The 21108-nt window shown below is 34.6% G+C and overlaps 1 pseudogene; it reads right to left on the bottom strand.

The window, feature by feature from the left end:
• Positions 1-4573: 4573 nt before the first annotated feature.
• On the bottom strand, positions 4574-20458 carry LOC100251920 (uncharacterized; annotated as a pseudogene).
• Positions 20459-21108: the final 650 nt, after the last annotated feature.

Here is a 21108-nt window from a genome sequence, read left to right as displayed (position 1 = left end):
TTTTAAGCTTACTAGAATTTGAGTTTGGGTTATATTGAAGTGTCCAATCTAGCTGGGCAGCATGGGCTATAACCATACCAAAGCCCACAAGGTGTCCTTTCCATCTAATGCTTGATAGTATTAAGAGGAGAGGAAAATTTTTAAAGCTTTTAAAGCTATGTCTATTTGAAGGAAAGAAAAGAAAATTTAAAAGATATATATATATATATATATATATAGGCAAAGAAAATTTTAAAAATTTTCTTTTATTTAGTTGTCCATTAAAAAGTTGAGAGAAAGAAAATTGGGATCTTTTTGGTAACTGTTTTCGAAAACAATTTTTTAAAAAGAAAGTTTTTTAGAATAGTTTTTGAAAACGGTTATTTAATGTTTTGTAAAACAAAAGTTTATTTGAAAACCTAAAATATTTTTAACATATTTTTAAATATGTTTTTAAAATAATTTTTTTGTGTAGTATTTTATTTTTAATCATTATAAATATTTGTATAATTATTTTCTGAAATAGCCATAAAAAAAATTAAAACAATATAAAATAATTAAAAGATATTGTCTAAAAACAACATATTTTATAATTATTTTTTGAAATAGCCATAAAAAAAATTAAAACAATATAAAATAATTAAAAGATATTGTCTAAAAACAACATATTTTATATTCTTATGAACAGAAAAATAAAAAACAATTTTTGATTATCAAATGAGTACTCTAAGTTTTTTGCCTAAAAAACAGTTGTCTCCTGAAAATATCGGTTAAGAGTGTATTTTCTTTGAACTTTTTTCACATTTATCTAAAAAAATTATAGAAGAAAAATCTTTTGACATTTTTTTTCCTTTATTTTCTCGAGTTATTTTTTTCTCACCTTTATGATATCCAAATATTATAAATTTTTTTTTTAATATTTTTCATAAATCAAACATAACATAAAAGATATATAGATATATTGAGCTTATTCTTCCCTATTTTGCAGTTGGTCTTCCTTTTTATTAATAGAAGCGTATTTATGGGTATAAAGTCGGATCTTGGTAACTATTGTTTTATCTTGTTATTTTTCCATTTTGACCCCTGAACTATTTTATCTTTGACATAATTTTATCCTTATCAAGATATGGGTTAGGCCATTGTTTAGCTGGATTGGTGCCACATGCCAAGCAAAGGAAAATTTTCAGAGCCCTCCAATTTTTAACTCTTAAAATGCTTATGGCTATGTTTGGTTCCCAAAAAATTTGAAGGAAAATGCAAGGGAAAGAAAATACAAAAGAAAAGTAGAAGAAAAGAAAAAGTGAAAGAAAATAAAAAAATTGATTAAAAGTTGATAAATTATTTTTTTTGTTACTTCAAACTCTTTTTATTTATTTTAACTCATTAATATAAAGATTAAATAATTTAAAAATACATAAGTTTTTAATTGGTTTTAATTATATTTGATTTTCTTTGATATTTTTCATATGACAACCAAACATGAAAAAATCATTTTCCTTTACATTTTTTTTCTTTCCTTAGTATTTTCCGGGAACCAAACATAACCTAAAGTAACATGAAGTGGGAAAAATATCCTGAAATTTAATGCAGCCATGAGGCACTCATTCTCATCAACATGCCATGGAGTCTTGAATGCTTAGATCAGAGGGCTTGACCCCTGGGTTCAAATCGCCAAATCCAAGCCCAACTCAAAGTTCGGTCTGGCATGGACAAAGTATGAACGGTTTGGATCGAGCCCAGATTAAAAATTTGACAAAATCGAACATATTATGGCTAATTAATAATATATTTTATGGCTTTAAAACAAATTTAGCTTCTACAATCTTATTTTATAATATGATTTATGTGTTATAACTTTGAATAAGTATTTTACTTACTCAAGATTTCATTACAAGTCTTTTGTTTGATAACCTATGAAAACTCGTGAAAACTTATACGAACCCAAGTTACCTGCAGGCACACTGTAAATTGATAATTCCTAAACAAACCTCGAGTCAGATTTGGCTTAAGTTAAAAACATATTGATAGGCAAGTTTGGTGTGAGGTTAGCCTTCTAACCATCTGAATTGTAACCATATTGACACCATTAAGGCTAATGTTACTAAGCCTATTGATGCATTAATATAGGTTTGCAACTTGTTTCCATTGTAGTACTAAGTTTGATATTCAAGATTGAATATCAAGGACTAGACTTCAGGTTCTTCTTTAATGCTTAAACTCACTCTTAGGTGGTGTTTGTTTTTTTGACTTTTTACTAAAAACCATTTAGTTTTAGAATTTAGGTTGTTTGTTTTTTTACTTTTTCATGACTTATTATAAACTTTTTACTAAATAGAAAAAGCCAAAATATGTAGCTTTTTCTAAATAGAAAAAATAACACAATGGTTTTTTTTAGTTTTTAATACTTAATAGAAATAAAATACTAAAAAAACAAACAACATAATATTTAATACTATTAAGTATTAAGGTTCTATTTAGAATTAAGTAAAAAAACAAACACCACCTTAGTGTTGCTTTGCTCTTGGCTCTCACACCACTGCAGCAAGTATTTGCTACAGCATTAACATACTTGAGCTTTCCTGGATTTTGCATCGAGGAAGTGAAAGTCAACTAATGAGGTTCAAACATACTCCCGAAACTGTTTATCTTTCAACTTTCACAATTTTGCAGCAAGCATACCAGAAAGGAAGGTGTAAATACTGCCAACCCTATTCTCCCACAAATCTCTAAAAGTTTAAAAAATATTTCAGGCATAAAAATAGAAAAACAAAAACAATTGCAATGGCTAAGAAAAATAAAGTTTCAATACTTCCTTCTCAAAAGCTGATTAAGAACATAATTACAATGAGACCATCAGTCACTTGCCTTTTTTTAACATAAGTAAAAACCAACTTTCTATCCTTCCACTTTCCCTATGTATCCTCCCTCTTGTTGCTAGCAAATCCCCTTGTGCTTTCTAACTCGTCTGCATAGCCTTCCTCAATCTTCTCCAGTCAGGGTATGCTAACAAAAGGAGTTGGTGGTTGTGCCTCTATTTCATCCAACCACCATGAAGATGATTCCCTTTTCTTCGAGTTTCTATTCTTTCACCTTCATGATTAACACATGGCTTCAAGGCAAGGGTTGCAGAGCTTTGGAATTCTCCTCTACTCGTACTTAAAACTTTCACCCTTTAATTTAAAACATATTAGAATACAAAATAAAGGTCCCTCCTTTGGTCTAGATTTGAAACTTCAATTCATTGCTTTGGTCAAGATTTGAAACTTCAATTCACCTAACTAGCCTTTAATAAGATGTCAAGTTTCTATTAGAAGTCCTAGAGCACTACCTTCTAATTAGTTGGATAATTTGTCTTAATCATTAAAATGATTTTCCATAGTGTACTAGTATGTATGATCACATATTAAATAATACCCATAGAGATTAACGTAGTTTAGGCAGATAGAAATAGATGTTCTTGAACATCAAGATATCTCATGAGTTTAAGAGAGTATGTCCCTATGATGATCCTAACAATTCATGATCAAAAATATATTATCATACTAATTCCCTAAGTAGAATTTGACATGTTTTTTGTTACAAGAGTATATCAATTGGTCATCATATAGGTGGATTTGACTCAAGGATTAAAGATATGATATCTTGAAAGGTTGATTATCTTGTTGGATTATAAATATCAATTTATAAGAAACCTGTATGCAAGAAATGATAGGTCATGGACTCGGAAAATTAATTAATTAATAATTAATTAATTTATATTTTAATTTAATATTATATGATACTAAAGTGTACTTAACTCCCCGACAGAGCATTGAATAAACTTTATAATTGAATTTTGAGGAAGCAAATATTTTCCAATCTCAAGGAGAGGAAAAGAATAAAACAAGTCTTCATAGAAAGAAGTTTTAAAAAAGAAAATCATAAAACTCTTGAGATTAAAAACAAAATCGTAAAACTTTTGAGATTAAAGTGAAAACATTTCATAAATTTTTCCTACTTACATTATATTTAAGACCATAATCTTTAGTGCCACTGTTTCTTTCTCACAATTTTTGCCCAAAGATAACGAAGACATTGAGAATAAAAAACTAAACTTGATTGTCCATCAAATTAACCAAAAGCCCTTTCTCTAATACATGACATCACAGATTTAATCATCAAACCCAGCTTTTTGTACTTCAGGTGAATAAATCTAAAGCTTAAGGCAAGGGCTAAATTCTGAGCGCAGCCCAAGCCAGGGTCGAAACCAAAAGAGAATCCAAGTCCGGCCGCAGCGCTACTTTCTATGACAGTGGGTGGCATGAGCAATTCGAATGGAGACCTTATGTAAAATATCTGATTGAAGCCTGAATTCAAAACTCTGATAGAGCTTGAGCTTCACGGCTAATACTTTATCAAAACACCAACCATGAAACCATAAAATGTAACATTCAAACCTTAATGTCTGGCAATCACTGTTTGAGCGCCAGAAAGACAAACAGACCAACATGATCAATGAGATCTCTAGCCTAACATCTTTAATATCACCCATCAAGCGGAAACATAAATAAATTAACACATACTGGAGATGAAGAAAAGGAAAAAGGAAAATACGTATGCGCAAGGGGACCATGTATTTGAAATTATAATAAGAGCTAAAATATGCAAACCATTATTATACTGGCTGACAATGCTAGATTGTGCTTCTGAAAGTATAGACATGACATTGCCTGATGGTACTAGATTATTATGCTTCAGGGGTGTCAACATAAAAAAAAGAAATATATGGTAACAACGTTGTCATGGGGTTTAAGCAAAGCAAAAGCATGTACAAGCATTCAAAGCATGAAAGATTGTCTACATACACAAACTTCTTGTCCACTGGCAATTCAATCAGAAATTTTGTCGAAATCATGATGGCGCCGAACATGCCGAACAGAAGAGTATGCTGCAATTGCTGATCCAGTCATGCCCAATGAGTGCTTAGCAAATCCTGCACTTTTCTTTGTCACCAACCACAGTCCAAAAGAACCCAATCCAACCTGATTCGCAAATAAAAAATGTCAATCTCAAGGAGTGGAATAAGAAATATGACAAACCGTTAATGTAATCCACTGCGAAAGACTCGAGAGCATCACATAGTAAAGGAATTCAACAAAAAACATAGCTTTAATAGGATGTCCTGGCACAATCTGCTGTAACGGCTGTTACATGTTCCCATCATTGACCATATGTTCAATGAGGTCTAGATGCCAATCATTTCGTCATAGCAAAGCATTGCATTGCACCTTGGCTAATAGTAATAACCCATTTGGCAATGATTGTAGGAAGCGCTTCTAACTTTTTAACACTTGAAATTTTTTATCTAATAATTGTTTTCAAATTCGAAAGACTATTACATTTTCTAAAATTACTACCAAACAAACTCTAAGTAAGATAGGCACAAATAAAGATTGGTGTCCGACCAACCACTTGTGAAAGCAAGCCAAATGGATCTGTTGGTTCAGTGTGGATAGACTCATGTAAACACCAGATATAACATTTTGGAGGCCAAACAAACAGTGTAGCACCCCATTTGTAGCCTACGAGTATCACGTGCATCTCCATTAAGGAATAACATTCAACTCTCAAATAGTGTAAGGTTATCTTGCTCCAACAGAGTACAAAACGAAAAACAAAAACAAAACAAAAATAAGGAAGAAAGAAAGAAATACAAATAAAAATAAATAAATAAATAAATAAAAACCAGATATATGATAATGGTAAGTGATACAAGATGTAGGGTCAGGTATCAGAAGCCTCAGATATGTGTCTTGGGTCACCAATAGACCATGCAGAATTTTTTGGACATCTAACACAAATAAACATATTCATAGCATTCATGTGGTACAAGCTGGAGGAAAAATTATCAGCAGGCTCAAATATGTATAACAACTCTAAAGAAACAGATTGTACACAAACTGCCTAGTAAACAAACCCCCCTGCTATAGCAATCCATCCTTCACAATTAGTAAATATTTCAGTCAGATTTCATGACAGACCCATAAACATGAAAAGTTAAAGTTCACTAACTTGGCAAGTGAATCAAGAATTCAAGGCCACAAGTTTCAAGGACCACATTTGAAAATTTGAGAAAAGGAATGATTTGATTGTAGCTCAAGTGATTTTGAGGAAGAAAAAACCATGTAGCAATGGGAGAAGAAAAAGTGAACAATAAATGGTCAAAATGTAAAACAAAGAGGAGAATGCAGGATGGAAGAGGCCTACCAGTAGTTATCAGAACGGCTATGATTGCTGAAATTGTTGCAGTGGAAATAACAACCACAGCTACTGATAATGCCCCGATGTAAATGGCTGTAATACAGGCAAAGAAAAGAGCCAAGAAGCCTCCAGCTGCTGCCAAAGACATGAGAAGGGATATGACAATAGCATTAAAGGTTGCTGCCAGAAAGAAAAGCATAAAGACTAGCAATCCAGTCAAGGCCAGAAGAGTTATCGTCCCAACCTGCAGAAATTTGGAAGGTAATTTAGGGGAAATCTAAAGAAAGATAAAGTTGCAAATGTTAGGGTTTGACTAGCATTCTGAAAAGGACTATAATAACATTAAAGGATCCAACAACTAAGGGTTCTGTAATATTAATTAGTAAAAGAACAGCATTTCCATTAATAGCACTCATGATGTTGTAATTGGAGGCAGATCATACATCATCTCATCTTGCAGTAACAATTGCAAGCTTTAAAAGTAAACAAATAAATGCTGTGTGAAAAGTGCAGAGAGGAAAAGGACAAACACAACAATTGAAAGCCAAGTACAACATACACTGATTCAGTCAACAAAACAGTCAGTATGGCATGAGCAATTTTCAGCCACATGTAGTATTTGAAGCCTACATTTGCAGAAATTACACCTTATGAGTAGAATGGCACTAATGCCATTTCTGGCTTTCATAGCATTCACAGGAACTAAGGTCTGAAGGGTTATTTGTAATTTATATTGAGGAGAAAAATGTCAGGAGTCTGTGTTTGTAATTTAAAAGAGCAGTTGCCAAGTATTTATTGGAAAATGACAACATGACCATGAGAAGTTGATGCTCAAACTTGGGACTAGATGCTAATGCTTCAACATGTTCAATAACATACAAAGAAGAAAAATTTTAGTACACTGATCAAAACATTAAATGGTGCTATTCACGTAATAATTTCAATGAGTGTGTGGATAGCAATTGACCATACATTCCCCTTCCTATAAGTCAATACTCAAGTACAAACCTATTTCATTTCACAACAAACACAGAGGAAAACGCATAAAAAGAAAACCTTAGTATCTCATTCCACTTAATTCTAAAAGACATTTACTGGAGCTGCTTCTGGAGAAAAAGGAAATCCTGATGCAGTGAATGGAGGAATAAGATAATGAACTCAAGGTTAAAACTGATCCAACTCATAATGATCTTTGATGCAGTTGACTCATCAAGCAATGCTAGGGCATGAAATGGAACAAATCTACAGCAAAATCACATGGATCAGACTCTCAATCCATATTTTTATGCATGGACTTGAGTCCAGATCTGAATCCAGTCTGACCCATAAAACCAGGATCCAGATCCACTCTATTTCAATTTAGGGCCCATTGAGAATTCACATCCAGCCAGATCCAAATAAAATTAAACCTGAACTTGTATAAACCATATCCTTCCTTATATTTCAATATAATTTAAGCCATAAATTATTAACTATAGATAATGACATAATCTATAAAATTATTGCATCAATTAACAATGATCCAGTTAAATCTATAAGTAAAGGAAAGACTTTACTTATTCTGGGTAACAAAGTACATTCTTCATGTATTACAATCCAATAAGAGAAAGACTTACTTTACCTTTTAACCAAAATTTCTTTGTCAATCCTCTTGAGCATTATGTTCTCCTTAGTCTCCAAAAGATCTTTGTCTGGACCTCTTAAAGATTTCCCAATGTTAGCTCTTCCATAATCTTCACCTTAGGATTCTCCACAAATCTCAGACTTAGGCTCTCTTGAATTTTTCACCATGGCTCTTTCAAAAGTCTTCAACATGAGAAAGGGCCCAAAGATCTAAATAAATACAAGCTAATGTAATTTTAGTCTTGTGAATAATTATACAAAGGTTCATCATACATAATTTCCCATAATTCTCTTGTTTTTCACCCACCAAGAAAAACACATTTGCTTAAATTGCAAAGGACTCTTGAGTAGTGGTGTGTGGGAGAAAAAAGGATAAAAGGGATGTTGGAGCCCTTGTTTTGTTAGACAGTACATGACTGGAACCTTGAAAGAATGGATGAATTCCTCTTAAGATTGCAAACAAAAGTGGTAAGCAAGGATCATGGGGATAGGATGGTTATGCTTTTAGCAAAATCCCTATACTCGTATTTGATGTTAAGGAGATAGGATCTCTCTTTCCAAAAGATATTATTTGAACCCAATGGTACCAACAAAAGTGGGATTTTTCTGGGAAGAGATTTAGGGCAAGATCCTTCCCACCAAACAATTGAAAAAGAGATGTTAAACCTTGAGGAATACTTCTTATGTAAAAATAAGGAAGAATCAGCAGACCACCTGTTGCTTTATTGTACCAAGAGAAGTAGCTTGTGGCGGCTAGTCTTATCATTGTTTGGCGTAGAATAGGTGATGCTAGCTTCAAGCAAAGAGGCTCTCTTAAGTTGAGAGGGATCCTTTGTAGGGAAAAGAATAAAAGCATGGAAGGTTGCCCCCTTATGCATTTTTTAAATTGTTTGGAAAAAGAGAAATAAGAGGTTCTTCAAGGACATGGAAGGAATAGATCAAGCACTAAAAGTCTCTTTCTGATGTCTAGTTTTAGAGTGAATCAGGGTAGGATTAAAAGAAACAACAATGTCTATGGTAGACTTAGTCAATTGGTTTGGCATTATATAAGGGGAGTGTTTGTTGATTTTTTGTTTTTGTTTTCTTTGTTTTGATTTTGCCTTCAGTACCCCTTATATGACCCATGTACTCTAGTGTGCTCTTGTTCATAGGCACTATTAATATATCTTTTTTTCCTGTTTGTAAGGAAAAAAATATATATATCCCACGCAATTGTCTAAACCACATATGCCATAATTAGGTACTACATGAAATTGATTTCGAGATTGGAACTATAGTCACCTCTAACCATGCTATCCTAAACATATAAAGACCATTAGTTTTTTATCTTATCATCACAACTAGAGCACCCTTTAAAATTCTCAAAACTCTACCATCAACTTTATATGTACACCCATTGGAATCAAGTGTAGCCGAAATTTCAAAATTTTCCTCAACTCTAGAACATACCTTACATCAATTGATTCCTTATAATGTTATCACGCATCTTAATTCAAATTGTACCTATCCCAATAACCTTGCAAGCTATATTGTTTTCCATAAGAAACTTCCCATCATCTATAGGTAGGTAAATATTAAACCAATTCTTATTGGGAGAAATATGAGCATCTTGGATTAAGGATTCACTTATCACTTAAGTTACTGAAGTAATTGAAGGGGCATCTACAATATCTAAATCTTCCTTTGCAACTACCACATCACTGTTATTTTTCTTTCATGTTCTCTCTCTAGCCACCAAAGCTCCCTTCTTTACTCTCAAATATAATTATTTTTCAATTCTTTTGAGCTTAAGGTTGACTTAACATCTCCTATAGAGACACTATCTCTACCATACGTCATGGCATCCAAGAAGTGCTCATAAGAATTTGGTAGATGCATTAAAATTATGGTTTGATCCCATCATCAATATTCTTCATATCCATAATAGTTTTATTGAATTCATTAGGGTGGTCTTTAGTGGGTGTACCTTCTTCCATTTGGAGAGTGAACAATAGCTTCTTCAAATACTAACAATTTGTAAGACCCTGTCATATACAGACTTCCCGACTTCAACCATAATTTGACAATTGTATCCTCTTTTGCAACTACACAAAATACCGCATTATTTCTTCCATTAAACTTCTAAACCTCAACTTTTGTTGTCATTCTAGGTATAACAATCTTAACTCTTATACCACTTGTTATGAGACATTTCAGATTGTTCAAAGCAACCAAACAGCCCTAAAAGAATGAGCAGGGCTTTATCATTGACGATAAGAATTATCTATGTGGTAAGGATGGAAAAGAGAAGGAACAACAAGGTTTAGAATGCAAAACTGCAGGCTGTAAATCCTCCAAAACCAGATAGCACATCAAAAATTTGATCTTTCACTTGTAGATAAGAAAGGAGACAATTCTTATTGGGTGAAATCCAGAGTTTGGAGATGAAGACAAGGAGCAACCAAAGCCAAAATATGATGAAATGGAAAATGTTCATTTTTTTTGTAATGCAAGTGGAGTTTCTGGTAGCATAGCAAATTATCAAATATAATAGCAAAGAAGATTGGAGATAACATCATATTCTTTTAGAACACAAGTCTTTTGTGGGGTAAGATTTGCTGTGTTATTCTTTTGGTCGTAGCAGCAAGAACATTGGTGCAAGTGTTGCATACAAAAAGCACCATAATCCTCACAAAGTTGACAGGTTTCTAGAAGGAAATTAGTTTAATAGTTGTCTCCCCTTGCTTGGTTTAATTTACTATGGGCAATAACATCCTTTTTTTTTTGGTGAACAGAAACAGAATTTAAACGTGTCTTACAACATTGAGATACACTCCTCTAGCCTCATCCTCAAAAATACATAAAAAAATTATCTATATTTTTTCTAGGAAAGTTGTCCAATGCATCGAATACTATGCTGACTAGGAAAAAAAAGCAACCATCTCTTAGACCATTATACTCCGCCAGAACAATGGAAGCTGCATCAAGATTTCTAGTGGCCACAAAGCACAAATGACCATTCATATTTCTAATAATCCACCCTGCAGTAGTACCATCAGCATTATTAGAAGCATCCAAATTTAACTTCAATTAAATATAGAAGGATGTCACCTCATCCAGAGATCAATCACCCTACAAGAGCATTTAAAACTAACAGAAATATAGTTCTCACTAACAAAATTTAAGACAGTGTCACGAATTTCACTGAAATCCTTAGTAATATTATTAATAGCCGCAAAAGAATTAATAGTTTTACCTTTAAAAAGTACCTCATTTCTATGATTCCATATATTCCAAACAAGAATTAGCTTCTTTTTTATTTTTTTCACAGGACTCTTAAAAGCCTAACTCAAACAAGAATAATCATCATGAATAGAACTCAACAATTCAATGAAGCTACCTTCAAAGGATATAGGTGGAGGACAACTGTACTTGATACTACCCCGAAAATTGCAAGAGAAAGAACCAAGTCTTAAAAAGATGATAAATATCTTCATAATCATGGTTGCAAAAATGCACTCATTGGGAATAAAAATACCCCTAGAGCAAAGAAAAGTCTTAGTTGGAACACCATTATGAATAAACAACCAAAGACAAAACATTTAATTTATCCCCATTAAAAGTAATAAAGGTTTCATATACCCCCAATTATTAGTCTAGAAGCACATATTCCTACCATTACCAATACATCATTTAATATTAGCCACTACATATTTCCTATGTTCAAGAATAGATTTCCAAACAAAGGAACCAAGTCTCTTATTTGCCACTCTAAAAAGGTTTTCATGTTTGAGTTACTTGTCTCTCATAAGCCTTACCCAAACTTATTAGCAGTTAAAAATTTGCCCACCTTGTTTGATAATTATAGCACTGTTTATGTCAACATTAGTTCTAATACCTAAACTTCCTTCACACTTGGGATGACAAAAAAGGTTGACAAAAAAGGTCATCCCAAGACACCAAAGAAAAATATTTTTGAGTATCATCCATATTAGAATCTTGAAAGAAAATCTATGTTGATTTGATCCAAAACTTTAGAGGATTAATTAAGCAATGTAAAGCAATTCATAAGAAGACTAGCTAAGTTAGGCTATTTAGCCCTATTTAAGGTCAATTTACCATATCCAGATAGAAAAATGGGCTTTACATTGAGACAAATTCTTATTACTTCTGAGAATTAAATTATCAATAAGCCTAACTAAAGTCAATGTACACTACATGAAAAATGAGCTTTTCTTTGACACAATTTCTTCTCACTTCAAAGAATCATATCATCAAACATGGCTCGTTTTAAGACGACTTTAAGACACAGAAAATTTGGCACAATGGTGCCATGGATGCTTGTCACATTCAATTGGGAAGGCCATGGTTGTATCACAAAGATACAATCCACAACATTAAAATCAATGCATATCCATTCAATAAAATGCTGACAAAATTTTATATTGCAACCTTTTAATGAGAAATTGGAATTACCTCAACCAACAAAACTAATGGGTTTTTTACTGTCAAGAGTTCAAAGGTTAGATTAGGGATGTGGAGGTTTAGGTCAAGACTCAGTAGGCAAAAATAAAAAATAAAAAGAGTTCAAAATTGATAATATGATGCATGCACTAGTTGGTGTGAATGTAAAACATGACTACCTTATGAATATAGGAGAACTATAAAAATGTCAAAAGAATGAACATCCTACTACAATCTCTAAAAATAGAAAGCTAATGATGGAATAAGGCTGGCCTCCTTCACTTACCCATACCAATACAGCAAATGCAAATGGGTGTTAGAAATTAATTCTGCATTGAGCAGTTTTGTGGAAAAATTGTGATGAGGGAAAGCCTTTTAAAGTTTATTCAAGGAAGAAAGGGAAGACCTAAGTAAACTTTAAGTAGGACTAATATAATTAGAATTTGAGTCATGATAGGTTATTAGAGTCCTAGTAGAATAGGTTATTAGAGTCCTAGTAGAATAGGTTATTAGAGTCCTAGTAGACTTTGGATTTCTTAGAGAAGCCTATAAATAGGCTAATCAATGTAAATCAAAGGGATGAATTTTTTATGAATAATATTATACTTTCTTTCATTGCAAGGTTGCAACCCTCAATGGTGAGACTCCATTGATTTTCTTCTAGGTGAAACTCCTAGAAGGCCTTAGTGAGACTCTAAGGTTTTCCATCTTTTCTTCATTGTTTCTTTTTTCTCTCTATTTCTTATCTTATAATTTTCTCTACCACAAAGTTTATTCCTTGTTCCTCTCCTTACACCCTAAAAATAAAACCCTAACCCACCTACCCTTGAGTGTAGGCAACCATCCTAGGGTTGTCCTACATCAATTTTGGTATCAGAGCCAAAATTCTTGGCTTGAAGGCATATGCAATTAAGGAGCGGAGCAACTTATGCATGCATGAGTTCCAAAAAAACTTCTAGCAATCAAGATGCCGATACAATACGCTTGGAGGAAATTTCAGCCACACAACAATCCCATCAAGATGCTATAATACAACTAAATAGCAAACTTGATGAGATCATGAAGTTATTAGAAAAGAGCCAAGAAAAACGACCAATTGAAGAGGAGATCACAAGTCATCAATTTAGACAATCGCCAAATCGATCACGCGAAGAACAAGACAATTTTATGATGGGGAATCAAAGAAGGGCCAAACTTTTTGAGCTAGATGATGATGTGACAAAAAAGGTACGTCTTGAAGTTGCTGAATTTTATGGAAAACTAAATCCAACAGCTTTTCTTGATTGGATTATGTCAATGGAAGATTACTTTGATTGGTATGCAATGCCCGAAAATAGAAAAGTTCGTTTTGTGAAGGCAAAGTTGAAAGGAGCAGCACGTCTATGGTGGCATAATATCGAGAATCAAGCTCATAGAACTGGCCAACCGCCTATTGACACATGGGACGAGATGAAGTTGAAGATGAAGGAGCACTTTCTCCCAACTGATTATGAACAACTTATGTATACAAAATTGTTTTCCCTTAAACAAGGTACCAAGTCCGTTGAAGAATATACAGAAGAATTCCATGAATTGAGCATTCGAAATCAAGTGCGGGAAAGTGATGCTCAACTTGCAGCCCGCTACAAAGCTGGACTTCGAATGGAGATTCAACTTGAGATGATAGCTGCACACACTTATACCGTAGATGACGTTTATCAACTAGCCCTCAAAATAGAAGAAGGCCTCAAATTCCGGGTTTCCAGGCGTCCAAGTTCACAAATTGGGAGCACTTTCTCCAACAGGACAGCAAGCAAACCTTTAAGCACGTCAAACTTCAGAACTCCTAATCATGTGAATGGTGGGGGCAACACTCAACAAACTTCGAATGTGGCTTACAAGAATGGTAATAAGGGTAAAAATTCAATGATTAATGGAGATAGAAAAGTAGACGTGACTCCTTTATGCTTTAAGTGTGGTGGGCATGGTCATTATGCTGTTGTATGCCCAACCAAAAGTTTACACTTTTGTGTTGAAGAACTAGAATCTAAATTGGAAAGTTACCCAAAGGAAGAAGAGACCTACAATGAAGATGAAGTTAGTGAAGAATGTGACTACTATGATGGTATGACGGAAGGATATAGTCTTGTAGTACAACCTTTATTAACCGTTCCAAAAGTAAAAGGAGAAGAAGATTTGCGACGTAATAGCATTTTCCAAACACGTATTTCTTGCCAAGGGAGATTATGCACCATGATCATTGATGGAGGTAGCAGTTTGAACATAGCTTCACAAGAACTTGTTGAGAAGCTAAACCTTAAAACAGAGAGACATCCAAATCCATTCAAAGTAGCATGGGTTAATGACACCTCTATCCCGGTAAGTTTTCGTTGTTTAGTAACATTCCTTTTTGGTAAGGAATTTGAAGAGTCTGTATGGTGTGAGGTCTTACCCATTAAAGTAAGTCATATTTTACTTGGAAGACCTTGGCTCTTTGATAGAAAAGTTCAACATGACGGCTATGAAAATACATATGCTCTCATACACAACGGACGTAAGAAGATCCTTCGTCCAATGAAAGAAGTCCCTCCAATTAAGAAGTTGGATGAGAATGCACAACCAAAAAAGGTACTTACTATGTGTCAATTTGAAAATGAGAGCAAGGAAACTAAAGTTATTTTTGCTTTAATGGCTCGGAAAGTGGAAGAATTTAAAGAACAAGATAAGGAATATCCAGCAAACGCACGTAAAATCCTTGATGACTTTTCTGACTTGTGGCCTGCAGAGTTACCTAATGAACTCCCTCCTATGCGTGACATACAACATGCCATTGATTTGATTCCCGGTGCATCATTACCAAATTTACCAGCCTACAGAATGAATCCAACAGAGCATGCTGAATTGAAAAGGCAAGTTGATGAATTACTTACTAAAGGCTTTATTCGTGAAAGCCTAAGTCCTTGTGGAGTTCCTGCCCTACTAACACCAAAGAAGGATGGATCATGGCGGATGTGTGTGGATAGTCGTGCAATCAACAAAATCACAATCAAGTATCGATTTCCAATTCCAAGACTTGATGACATGCTAGATATGATGGTTGGATCAGTAATCTTCTCAAAGATTGATCTAAGAAGTGGATATCATCAAATACGTATTAGACCAGGGGATGAATGGAAGACATCTTTCAAAACTAAGGATGGATTGTATGAGTGGTTAGTCATGCCGTTTGGACTAACCAATGCTCCAAGTACCTTCATGCGGATTATGACGCAGGTATTAAAACCTTTTATTGGACGGTTTGTTGTTGTCTATTTTGATGATATTCTTATCTATAGTCGATCTTATGAAGATCATGAGGAACACTTGAAGCAAGTAATGCGCACTCTTAGGGCTGAAAAGTTTTACATTAATTTGAAAAAATGTACTTTCATGAGCCCTAGTGTTGTATTTCTTGGCTTTGTTGTGTCTTCTAAGGGTGTTGAAACAGATCCGGAGAAGATCAAAGCTATTGTTGATTGGCCAGTACCAACAAATATCCATGAGGTGCGAAGCTTCCATGGAATGGCTACATTCTATCGACGATTTATTCGAAATTTCAGCTCTATTATGGCCCCAATTACTGAATGCATGAAACCTGGTTTATTTATTTGGACCAAGGCGGCCAACAAGGCATTTGAAGAAATCAAATCCTAGATGGTGAACCCTCCTATCCTACGCCTACCAGACTTTGAGAAAGTATTTGAGGTGGCCTGTGATGCTTCCCATGTGGGAATTGGAGCAGTCCTTAGCCAAGAGGGACATCCTGTGGCTTTCTTTAGTGAGAAGCTCAATAGGGCAAAGAAAAAATACTCCACATATGATCTTGAATTCTATGCAGTGGTGCAAGCAATTAGGCATTGGCAACATTATCTTAGTTACAAGGAATTTGTTTTGTATTCAGATCATGAAGCCTTGCGATATCTTAATTCTCAAAAGAAGCTTAACTCTCGGCATGCAAAATGGAGTAGTTTTCTTCAACTGTTTACCTTTAATTTAAAGCATTATGCAGGAATTGAAAATAAAGTAGCTGATGCCCTTAGTAGGAAGGCCCTTCTCTTAGTAAACATGTCAACCACTACAATTGGATTTGAAGAATTAAAGCATTGCTATGACAATGATGCTGATTTTGGAGATGTTTATTCCTCTCTTTTGAGTGGTTCAAAAGCAACATGTATTGATTTCCAGATTTTAGAAGGGTACTTGTTTTATAAAAATCGTTTATGCTTACCAAGGACTTCTCTACGTGATCATGTCATATGGGAACTTCATGGAGGCGGAATGGGCGGACATTTTGGACGAGATAAGACCATTGCTTTGGTGGAAGATCGCTTCTTTTGGCCTAGTTTAAAGAAGGATGTTTGGAAGGTTATCAAACAATGTCGAGCATGTCAAGTAGGAAAAGGTTCAAAGCAAAATACGGGGTTATATACGCCATTACCAGTTCCTTCCAAACCTTGGGAAGACTTGAGCATGGATTTTGTACTTGGATTACCAAGGACACAACGGGGCTTTGATTCTATATTTGTTGTGGTTGATAGATTTTCCAAAATGGCACATTTTATCCCATGTAAGAAGGCTTCGGATGCTTCTTATGTTGCTGCCTTATTCTTTAAAGAAGTAGTTCGATTGCATGGATTACCACAATCCATTGTTTCTGATCGCGATGTCAAGTTTATAAGCTATTTTTGGAAAACCTTGTGGGCCAAGCTAGGTACTCAATTAAAATTTTCAAGTTCTTTCCATCCTCAAACTGATGGACAAACAGAAGTTGTCAATCGCAGTCTTGGTAATCTGTTGAGATGCATTGTGAGAGATCAGTTGAGAAAGTGGGATAATGTCTTACCACAAGCCGAATTTGCTTTCAATAGCTCCACTAATCGTACTACTGGGTACTCACCTTTTGAAGTGGCATATGGGCTAAAACCTAAGCAACCTGTTGATCTTATACCATTACCTACTTCTGTCCGTACCAGCCAAGATGGTGATGCATTTGCACGTCATATACGAGATATACATGAAAAGGTACGAGAAAAAATCAAAATCAGCAATGAGAACTATAAAGAGGCAGCAAATGCACATCGAAGATATATTCAGTTTCAAGAAGGTGATCTAGTGATGATTCGTTTACGACCAGAAAGATTTCATCCGAGCACATATCAAAAGCTTCAAGCTAAGAAAGCGGGTCCATTTCGGGTACTAAAGCGGTTGGGTGAGAATGCTTATTTGTTAGAGCTCCCTTCAAACTTGCATTTTAGTCCAACATTTAATGTGGAAGATTTACATATCTACCATGGCCATCACAACGATGTAAGTGAAGAGTTGGATCTTCAATTACCACCTACTCTTAGCCCACGTCCTGAGATCGAGTATGTTCTTGATGATCAACTTGTATCTACTCGACAAGGTGGATACCAAAAATTTTTGGTGAAATGGCGAGGCAAACCACATTCTGAGAATACATGGATTACGACAACGGATTTTCAGAAGATTAATCCCGATCTCTATGAATTGTATCAAGCATCTAACTCGTCGGAGCCGAGTTCTTTCAAGCCGGGGAGAATTGATGAGGGAAAGCCTTTTAAAGTTTATTCAAGGAAGAAAGGGAAGACCTAAGTAAACTTTAAGTAGGATTAATATAATTAGAATTTGAGTCATGATAGGTTATTAGAGTCCTAGTAGAATAGGTTATTAGAGTCCTAGTAGACTTTGGATTTCTTAGAGAAGCCTATAAATAAGCTAATCAATGTAAATCAAAGGGATGAATTTTTTATGAATAATATTATACTTTCTTTCATTGCAAGGTTGCAACCCTCAATGGTGAGACTCCATTGATTTTCTTCTAGGTGAGACTCCTAGAAGGCCTTAGTGAGACTCTAAGGTTTTCCATCTTTTCTTCATTGTTTCTTCTTTCTCTCTATTTCTTATCTTATAATTTTCTCTACCACAAAGTTTATTCCTTGTTCCTCTCCTTACACCCTAAAAATAAAACCCTAACCCACCTACCCTTGAGTGTAGGCAACCATCCTAGGGTTGTCCTAGATCAAATTGTTTCAAACTAAAGGAGACACAAAGCAATAAAATTTAAAATTTTCTTTCAGCCATCATTGTAATGGTTTTCCAACAAACTTCAAAGGAGTTAAGTAGTTCATCAATTATATTTATATAAAAGGTCTATTATTGTTTCACTAAAGGGGTTCAAAGGAGTTAAGTAGCTAAGAAATATTGTATAATGTTAGAAATCCACTAATGGCAAAGGATGTTCCAAGCTTAGGTTATTTCGGTACCAAATCATGTTACTCATGTAAATTGAAAATAATTGCAGAACTTTCAATCAGATTTGCAGTTTTTTTGTTTGTGAATGTTTTTTGCTCCTGTCCCTTTGGAGAATTCTAGGGTATCTAGCTGAGATTGAATCCAATTTTACACTTTTCCTTCCTCCTCTTCCTTCATTTTGGCCCTTGCCACAAGGCCCATAGTTACATCACAATCAAAAATAAAATAAAATAAAGATTGTAAATTAACCAAAATTAGAAACAAGATTTATATTATAGACATACATGCAGAGTTTAACAATCCAGGGAACAAGAAAGTGAGATAAAATCAAGGAATTCATGCATATTTTCTAAACTATCACCAAATAAAATTAAGCTCAAATCACCATCTAGTAATACCATTACCAAACTGTCCATCCTTATATGAGATACATGACAACAATTGTTTAAGGACACTCACAAATTTCCTGTGACAAGAGCATATACATCCTTGATAAATCAAGAGCATTTATTCTTGTCAAAGAGTACTTGGATAAGCAGTTCGAAAAATGTAGCACTACTTACTGTTTAATTATCATAAGACCCAAATCAACCTAAACCTAAACCTAACACCACATCCAACAAAACCAAACCTAATAACAAAATTTCAACAAAATCAATTAGCAAATCCCCAATACAAATTAACAGTACTAAACAGAATCCAAACAAAACAGCACCTTGTAACCAAAAGACAAAAGCATGACACAGGCTTTCCCACCCACATAAACCAATAAACAAACAACAAATAGCCAATACAAATCAACACCCATAATGAATTAAAAGCTACAGAATTCAACCATAAACAACCCTACAACCAAAAATACAAACCATGGAAAGGACTCTGTATTCTTACGGTACAACATTTTTCAGCACAAGGCACAAGTAATTTTCACAAACCATAAATCAAACAACAAAATAACAAATACAAATCAACACGGATAATCAACTAAATCTAACACAATCAACCAAAAGCACACTCTATAAGCAAAAGAAAACGCGAAAAGAAGGGGAAAAAAAAAACACCTTTCTCTATCCACGGTACAAGATTTTTCAGCACAAGGTACAAGCGATTTCAATTGAAACCAAAAATCAAACCACTTCTGCTAGCCAGAAAGTACAACATAGATCAACAAAAGGTACAAAGAATTCCAGCGCTGCACTCACAGAGATGACGAGGAGGGCTCGCAGAGCGCTGCCACGGCGGGTCCAGTGCATCACATTCCGGGCGGTGTTTTTGGAAGCTTGTCGAAGCAGAGGGACGTTGTCGGCAACGGAGATCTTGACCCGGCGCAGCAGCGAAGCACTGGAAGTGGGATCCGGGAAGAAGATCGCGGCCATCAGACGGTGGAGAACATGGTAGAGAGTGAGGTCATCGCCCCCATCCACCTCCAGGAAGCCGCCGTTAGGCTTCTGGGCATCTTCGAAATCCGCCATTTTCAGGGTATAAGCCTCTGAGGTGAGTGTCGAAAAGCGGGTTTCAACGAGTGAAGTGCATCCCTGACGATAACTTTATGAATTGACGAGCTAGTCAGAAAATGGAGGACGTGTGATTATCATGATTGGTGAGCGCGTGGGACTGATATGAAGTGTGATTATGACAGGAAGATGGATGCTGTAATGGAATCTGGAGGAAAATTTGGACTTGTAGCTACGATACCACACTCGGCTATCTTGGATTGGATGTCTATGGTGTTTGGCTGGCTGACGTCTGAACACAGTCACAGACACACTTGAATGCCTTGTGTTTAAGGCCCGTTTGGGAAGGTTTTATTTATGGTTGGGTTGGGTTTGTTAGAAAATGATAATTGATTAAGCAGTCAGATAATTGTATAAAGGGTTCCTCAATCTGGATTCTGGACTCAAATCCTTTTGTGGGACTACTTTATTAAGGGAGCATGATCTTGACACGGACAACTATTTCAGGCTTTTCATCATTAACCCTTATCCCCCTTTTTTTTCTCAAAAGGGAAACCCTTTTAAACTTACTGTAGGGGTACCTCTCTAAATACATGCTCTACCCACATTCTCTCTCTCTTACTGTAGGGGCACCTCACTAAATACATGCTCTACCCACATTCTCTCTCTCTCTCTTAAATAGAATTTGGAAACACCGTATATAGTTCACCTTTTTTCCCACCAAATTCTATACACTGGGCTTGTTTAATAATCATTCTTGAAAGGGGTCTTTTATGTTTTAAAAGACAAGAAAGCAATGTTTTTAGAACCGCTTCCATCATGGTTCATTGGTCGGACCAACAATCATAAATATATAATTTATATATTATTAAAATTAAAAATAATAATAATAATAATAATTTATATATTATTTAAAAAATAAAATTTTATTTGAAAATTGAGAAAATTAGTTTTAAATTAGAATGTGTTTTGTCAGTAAATTTAAGAAATGTTTCCAATTTTTTTTAACATTTGAATATTTAAAAAAAAATCAAAAAATATTAAAATCATTTTTTAGAATCACTACAAAAGCGAGTAT

The sequence above is a fragment of the Vitis vinifera genome, chromosome 4 (assembly GCF_030704535.1).
Source record: "Vitis vinifera cultivar Pinot Noir 40024 chromosome 4, ASM3070453v1".
Classification (NCBI taxonomy): domain Eukaryota; kingdom Viridiplantae; phylum Streptophyta; class Magnoliopsida; order Vitales; family Vitaceae; genus Vitis; species Vitis vinifera.
This window is presented reverse-complemented; position numbering and strand designations above follow the sequence as displayed.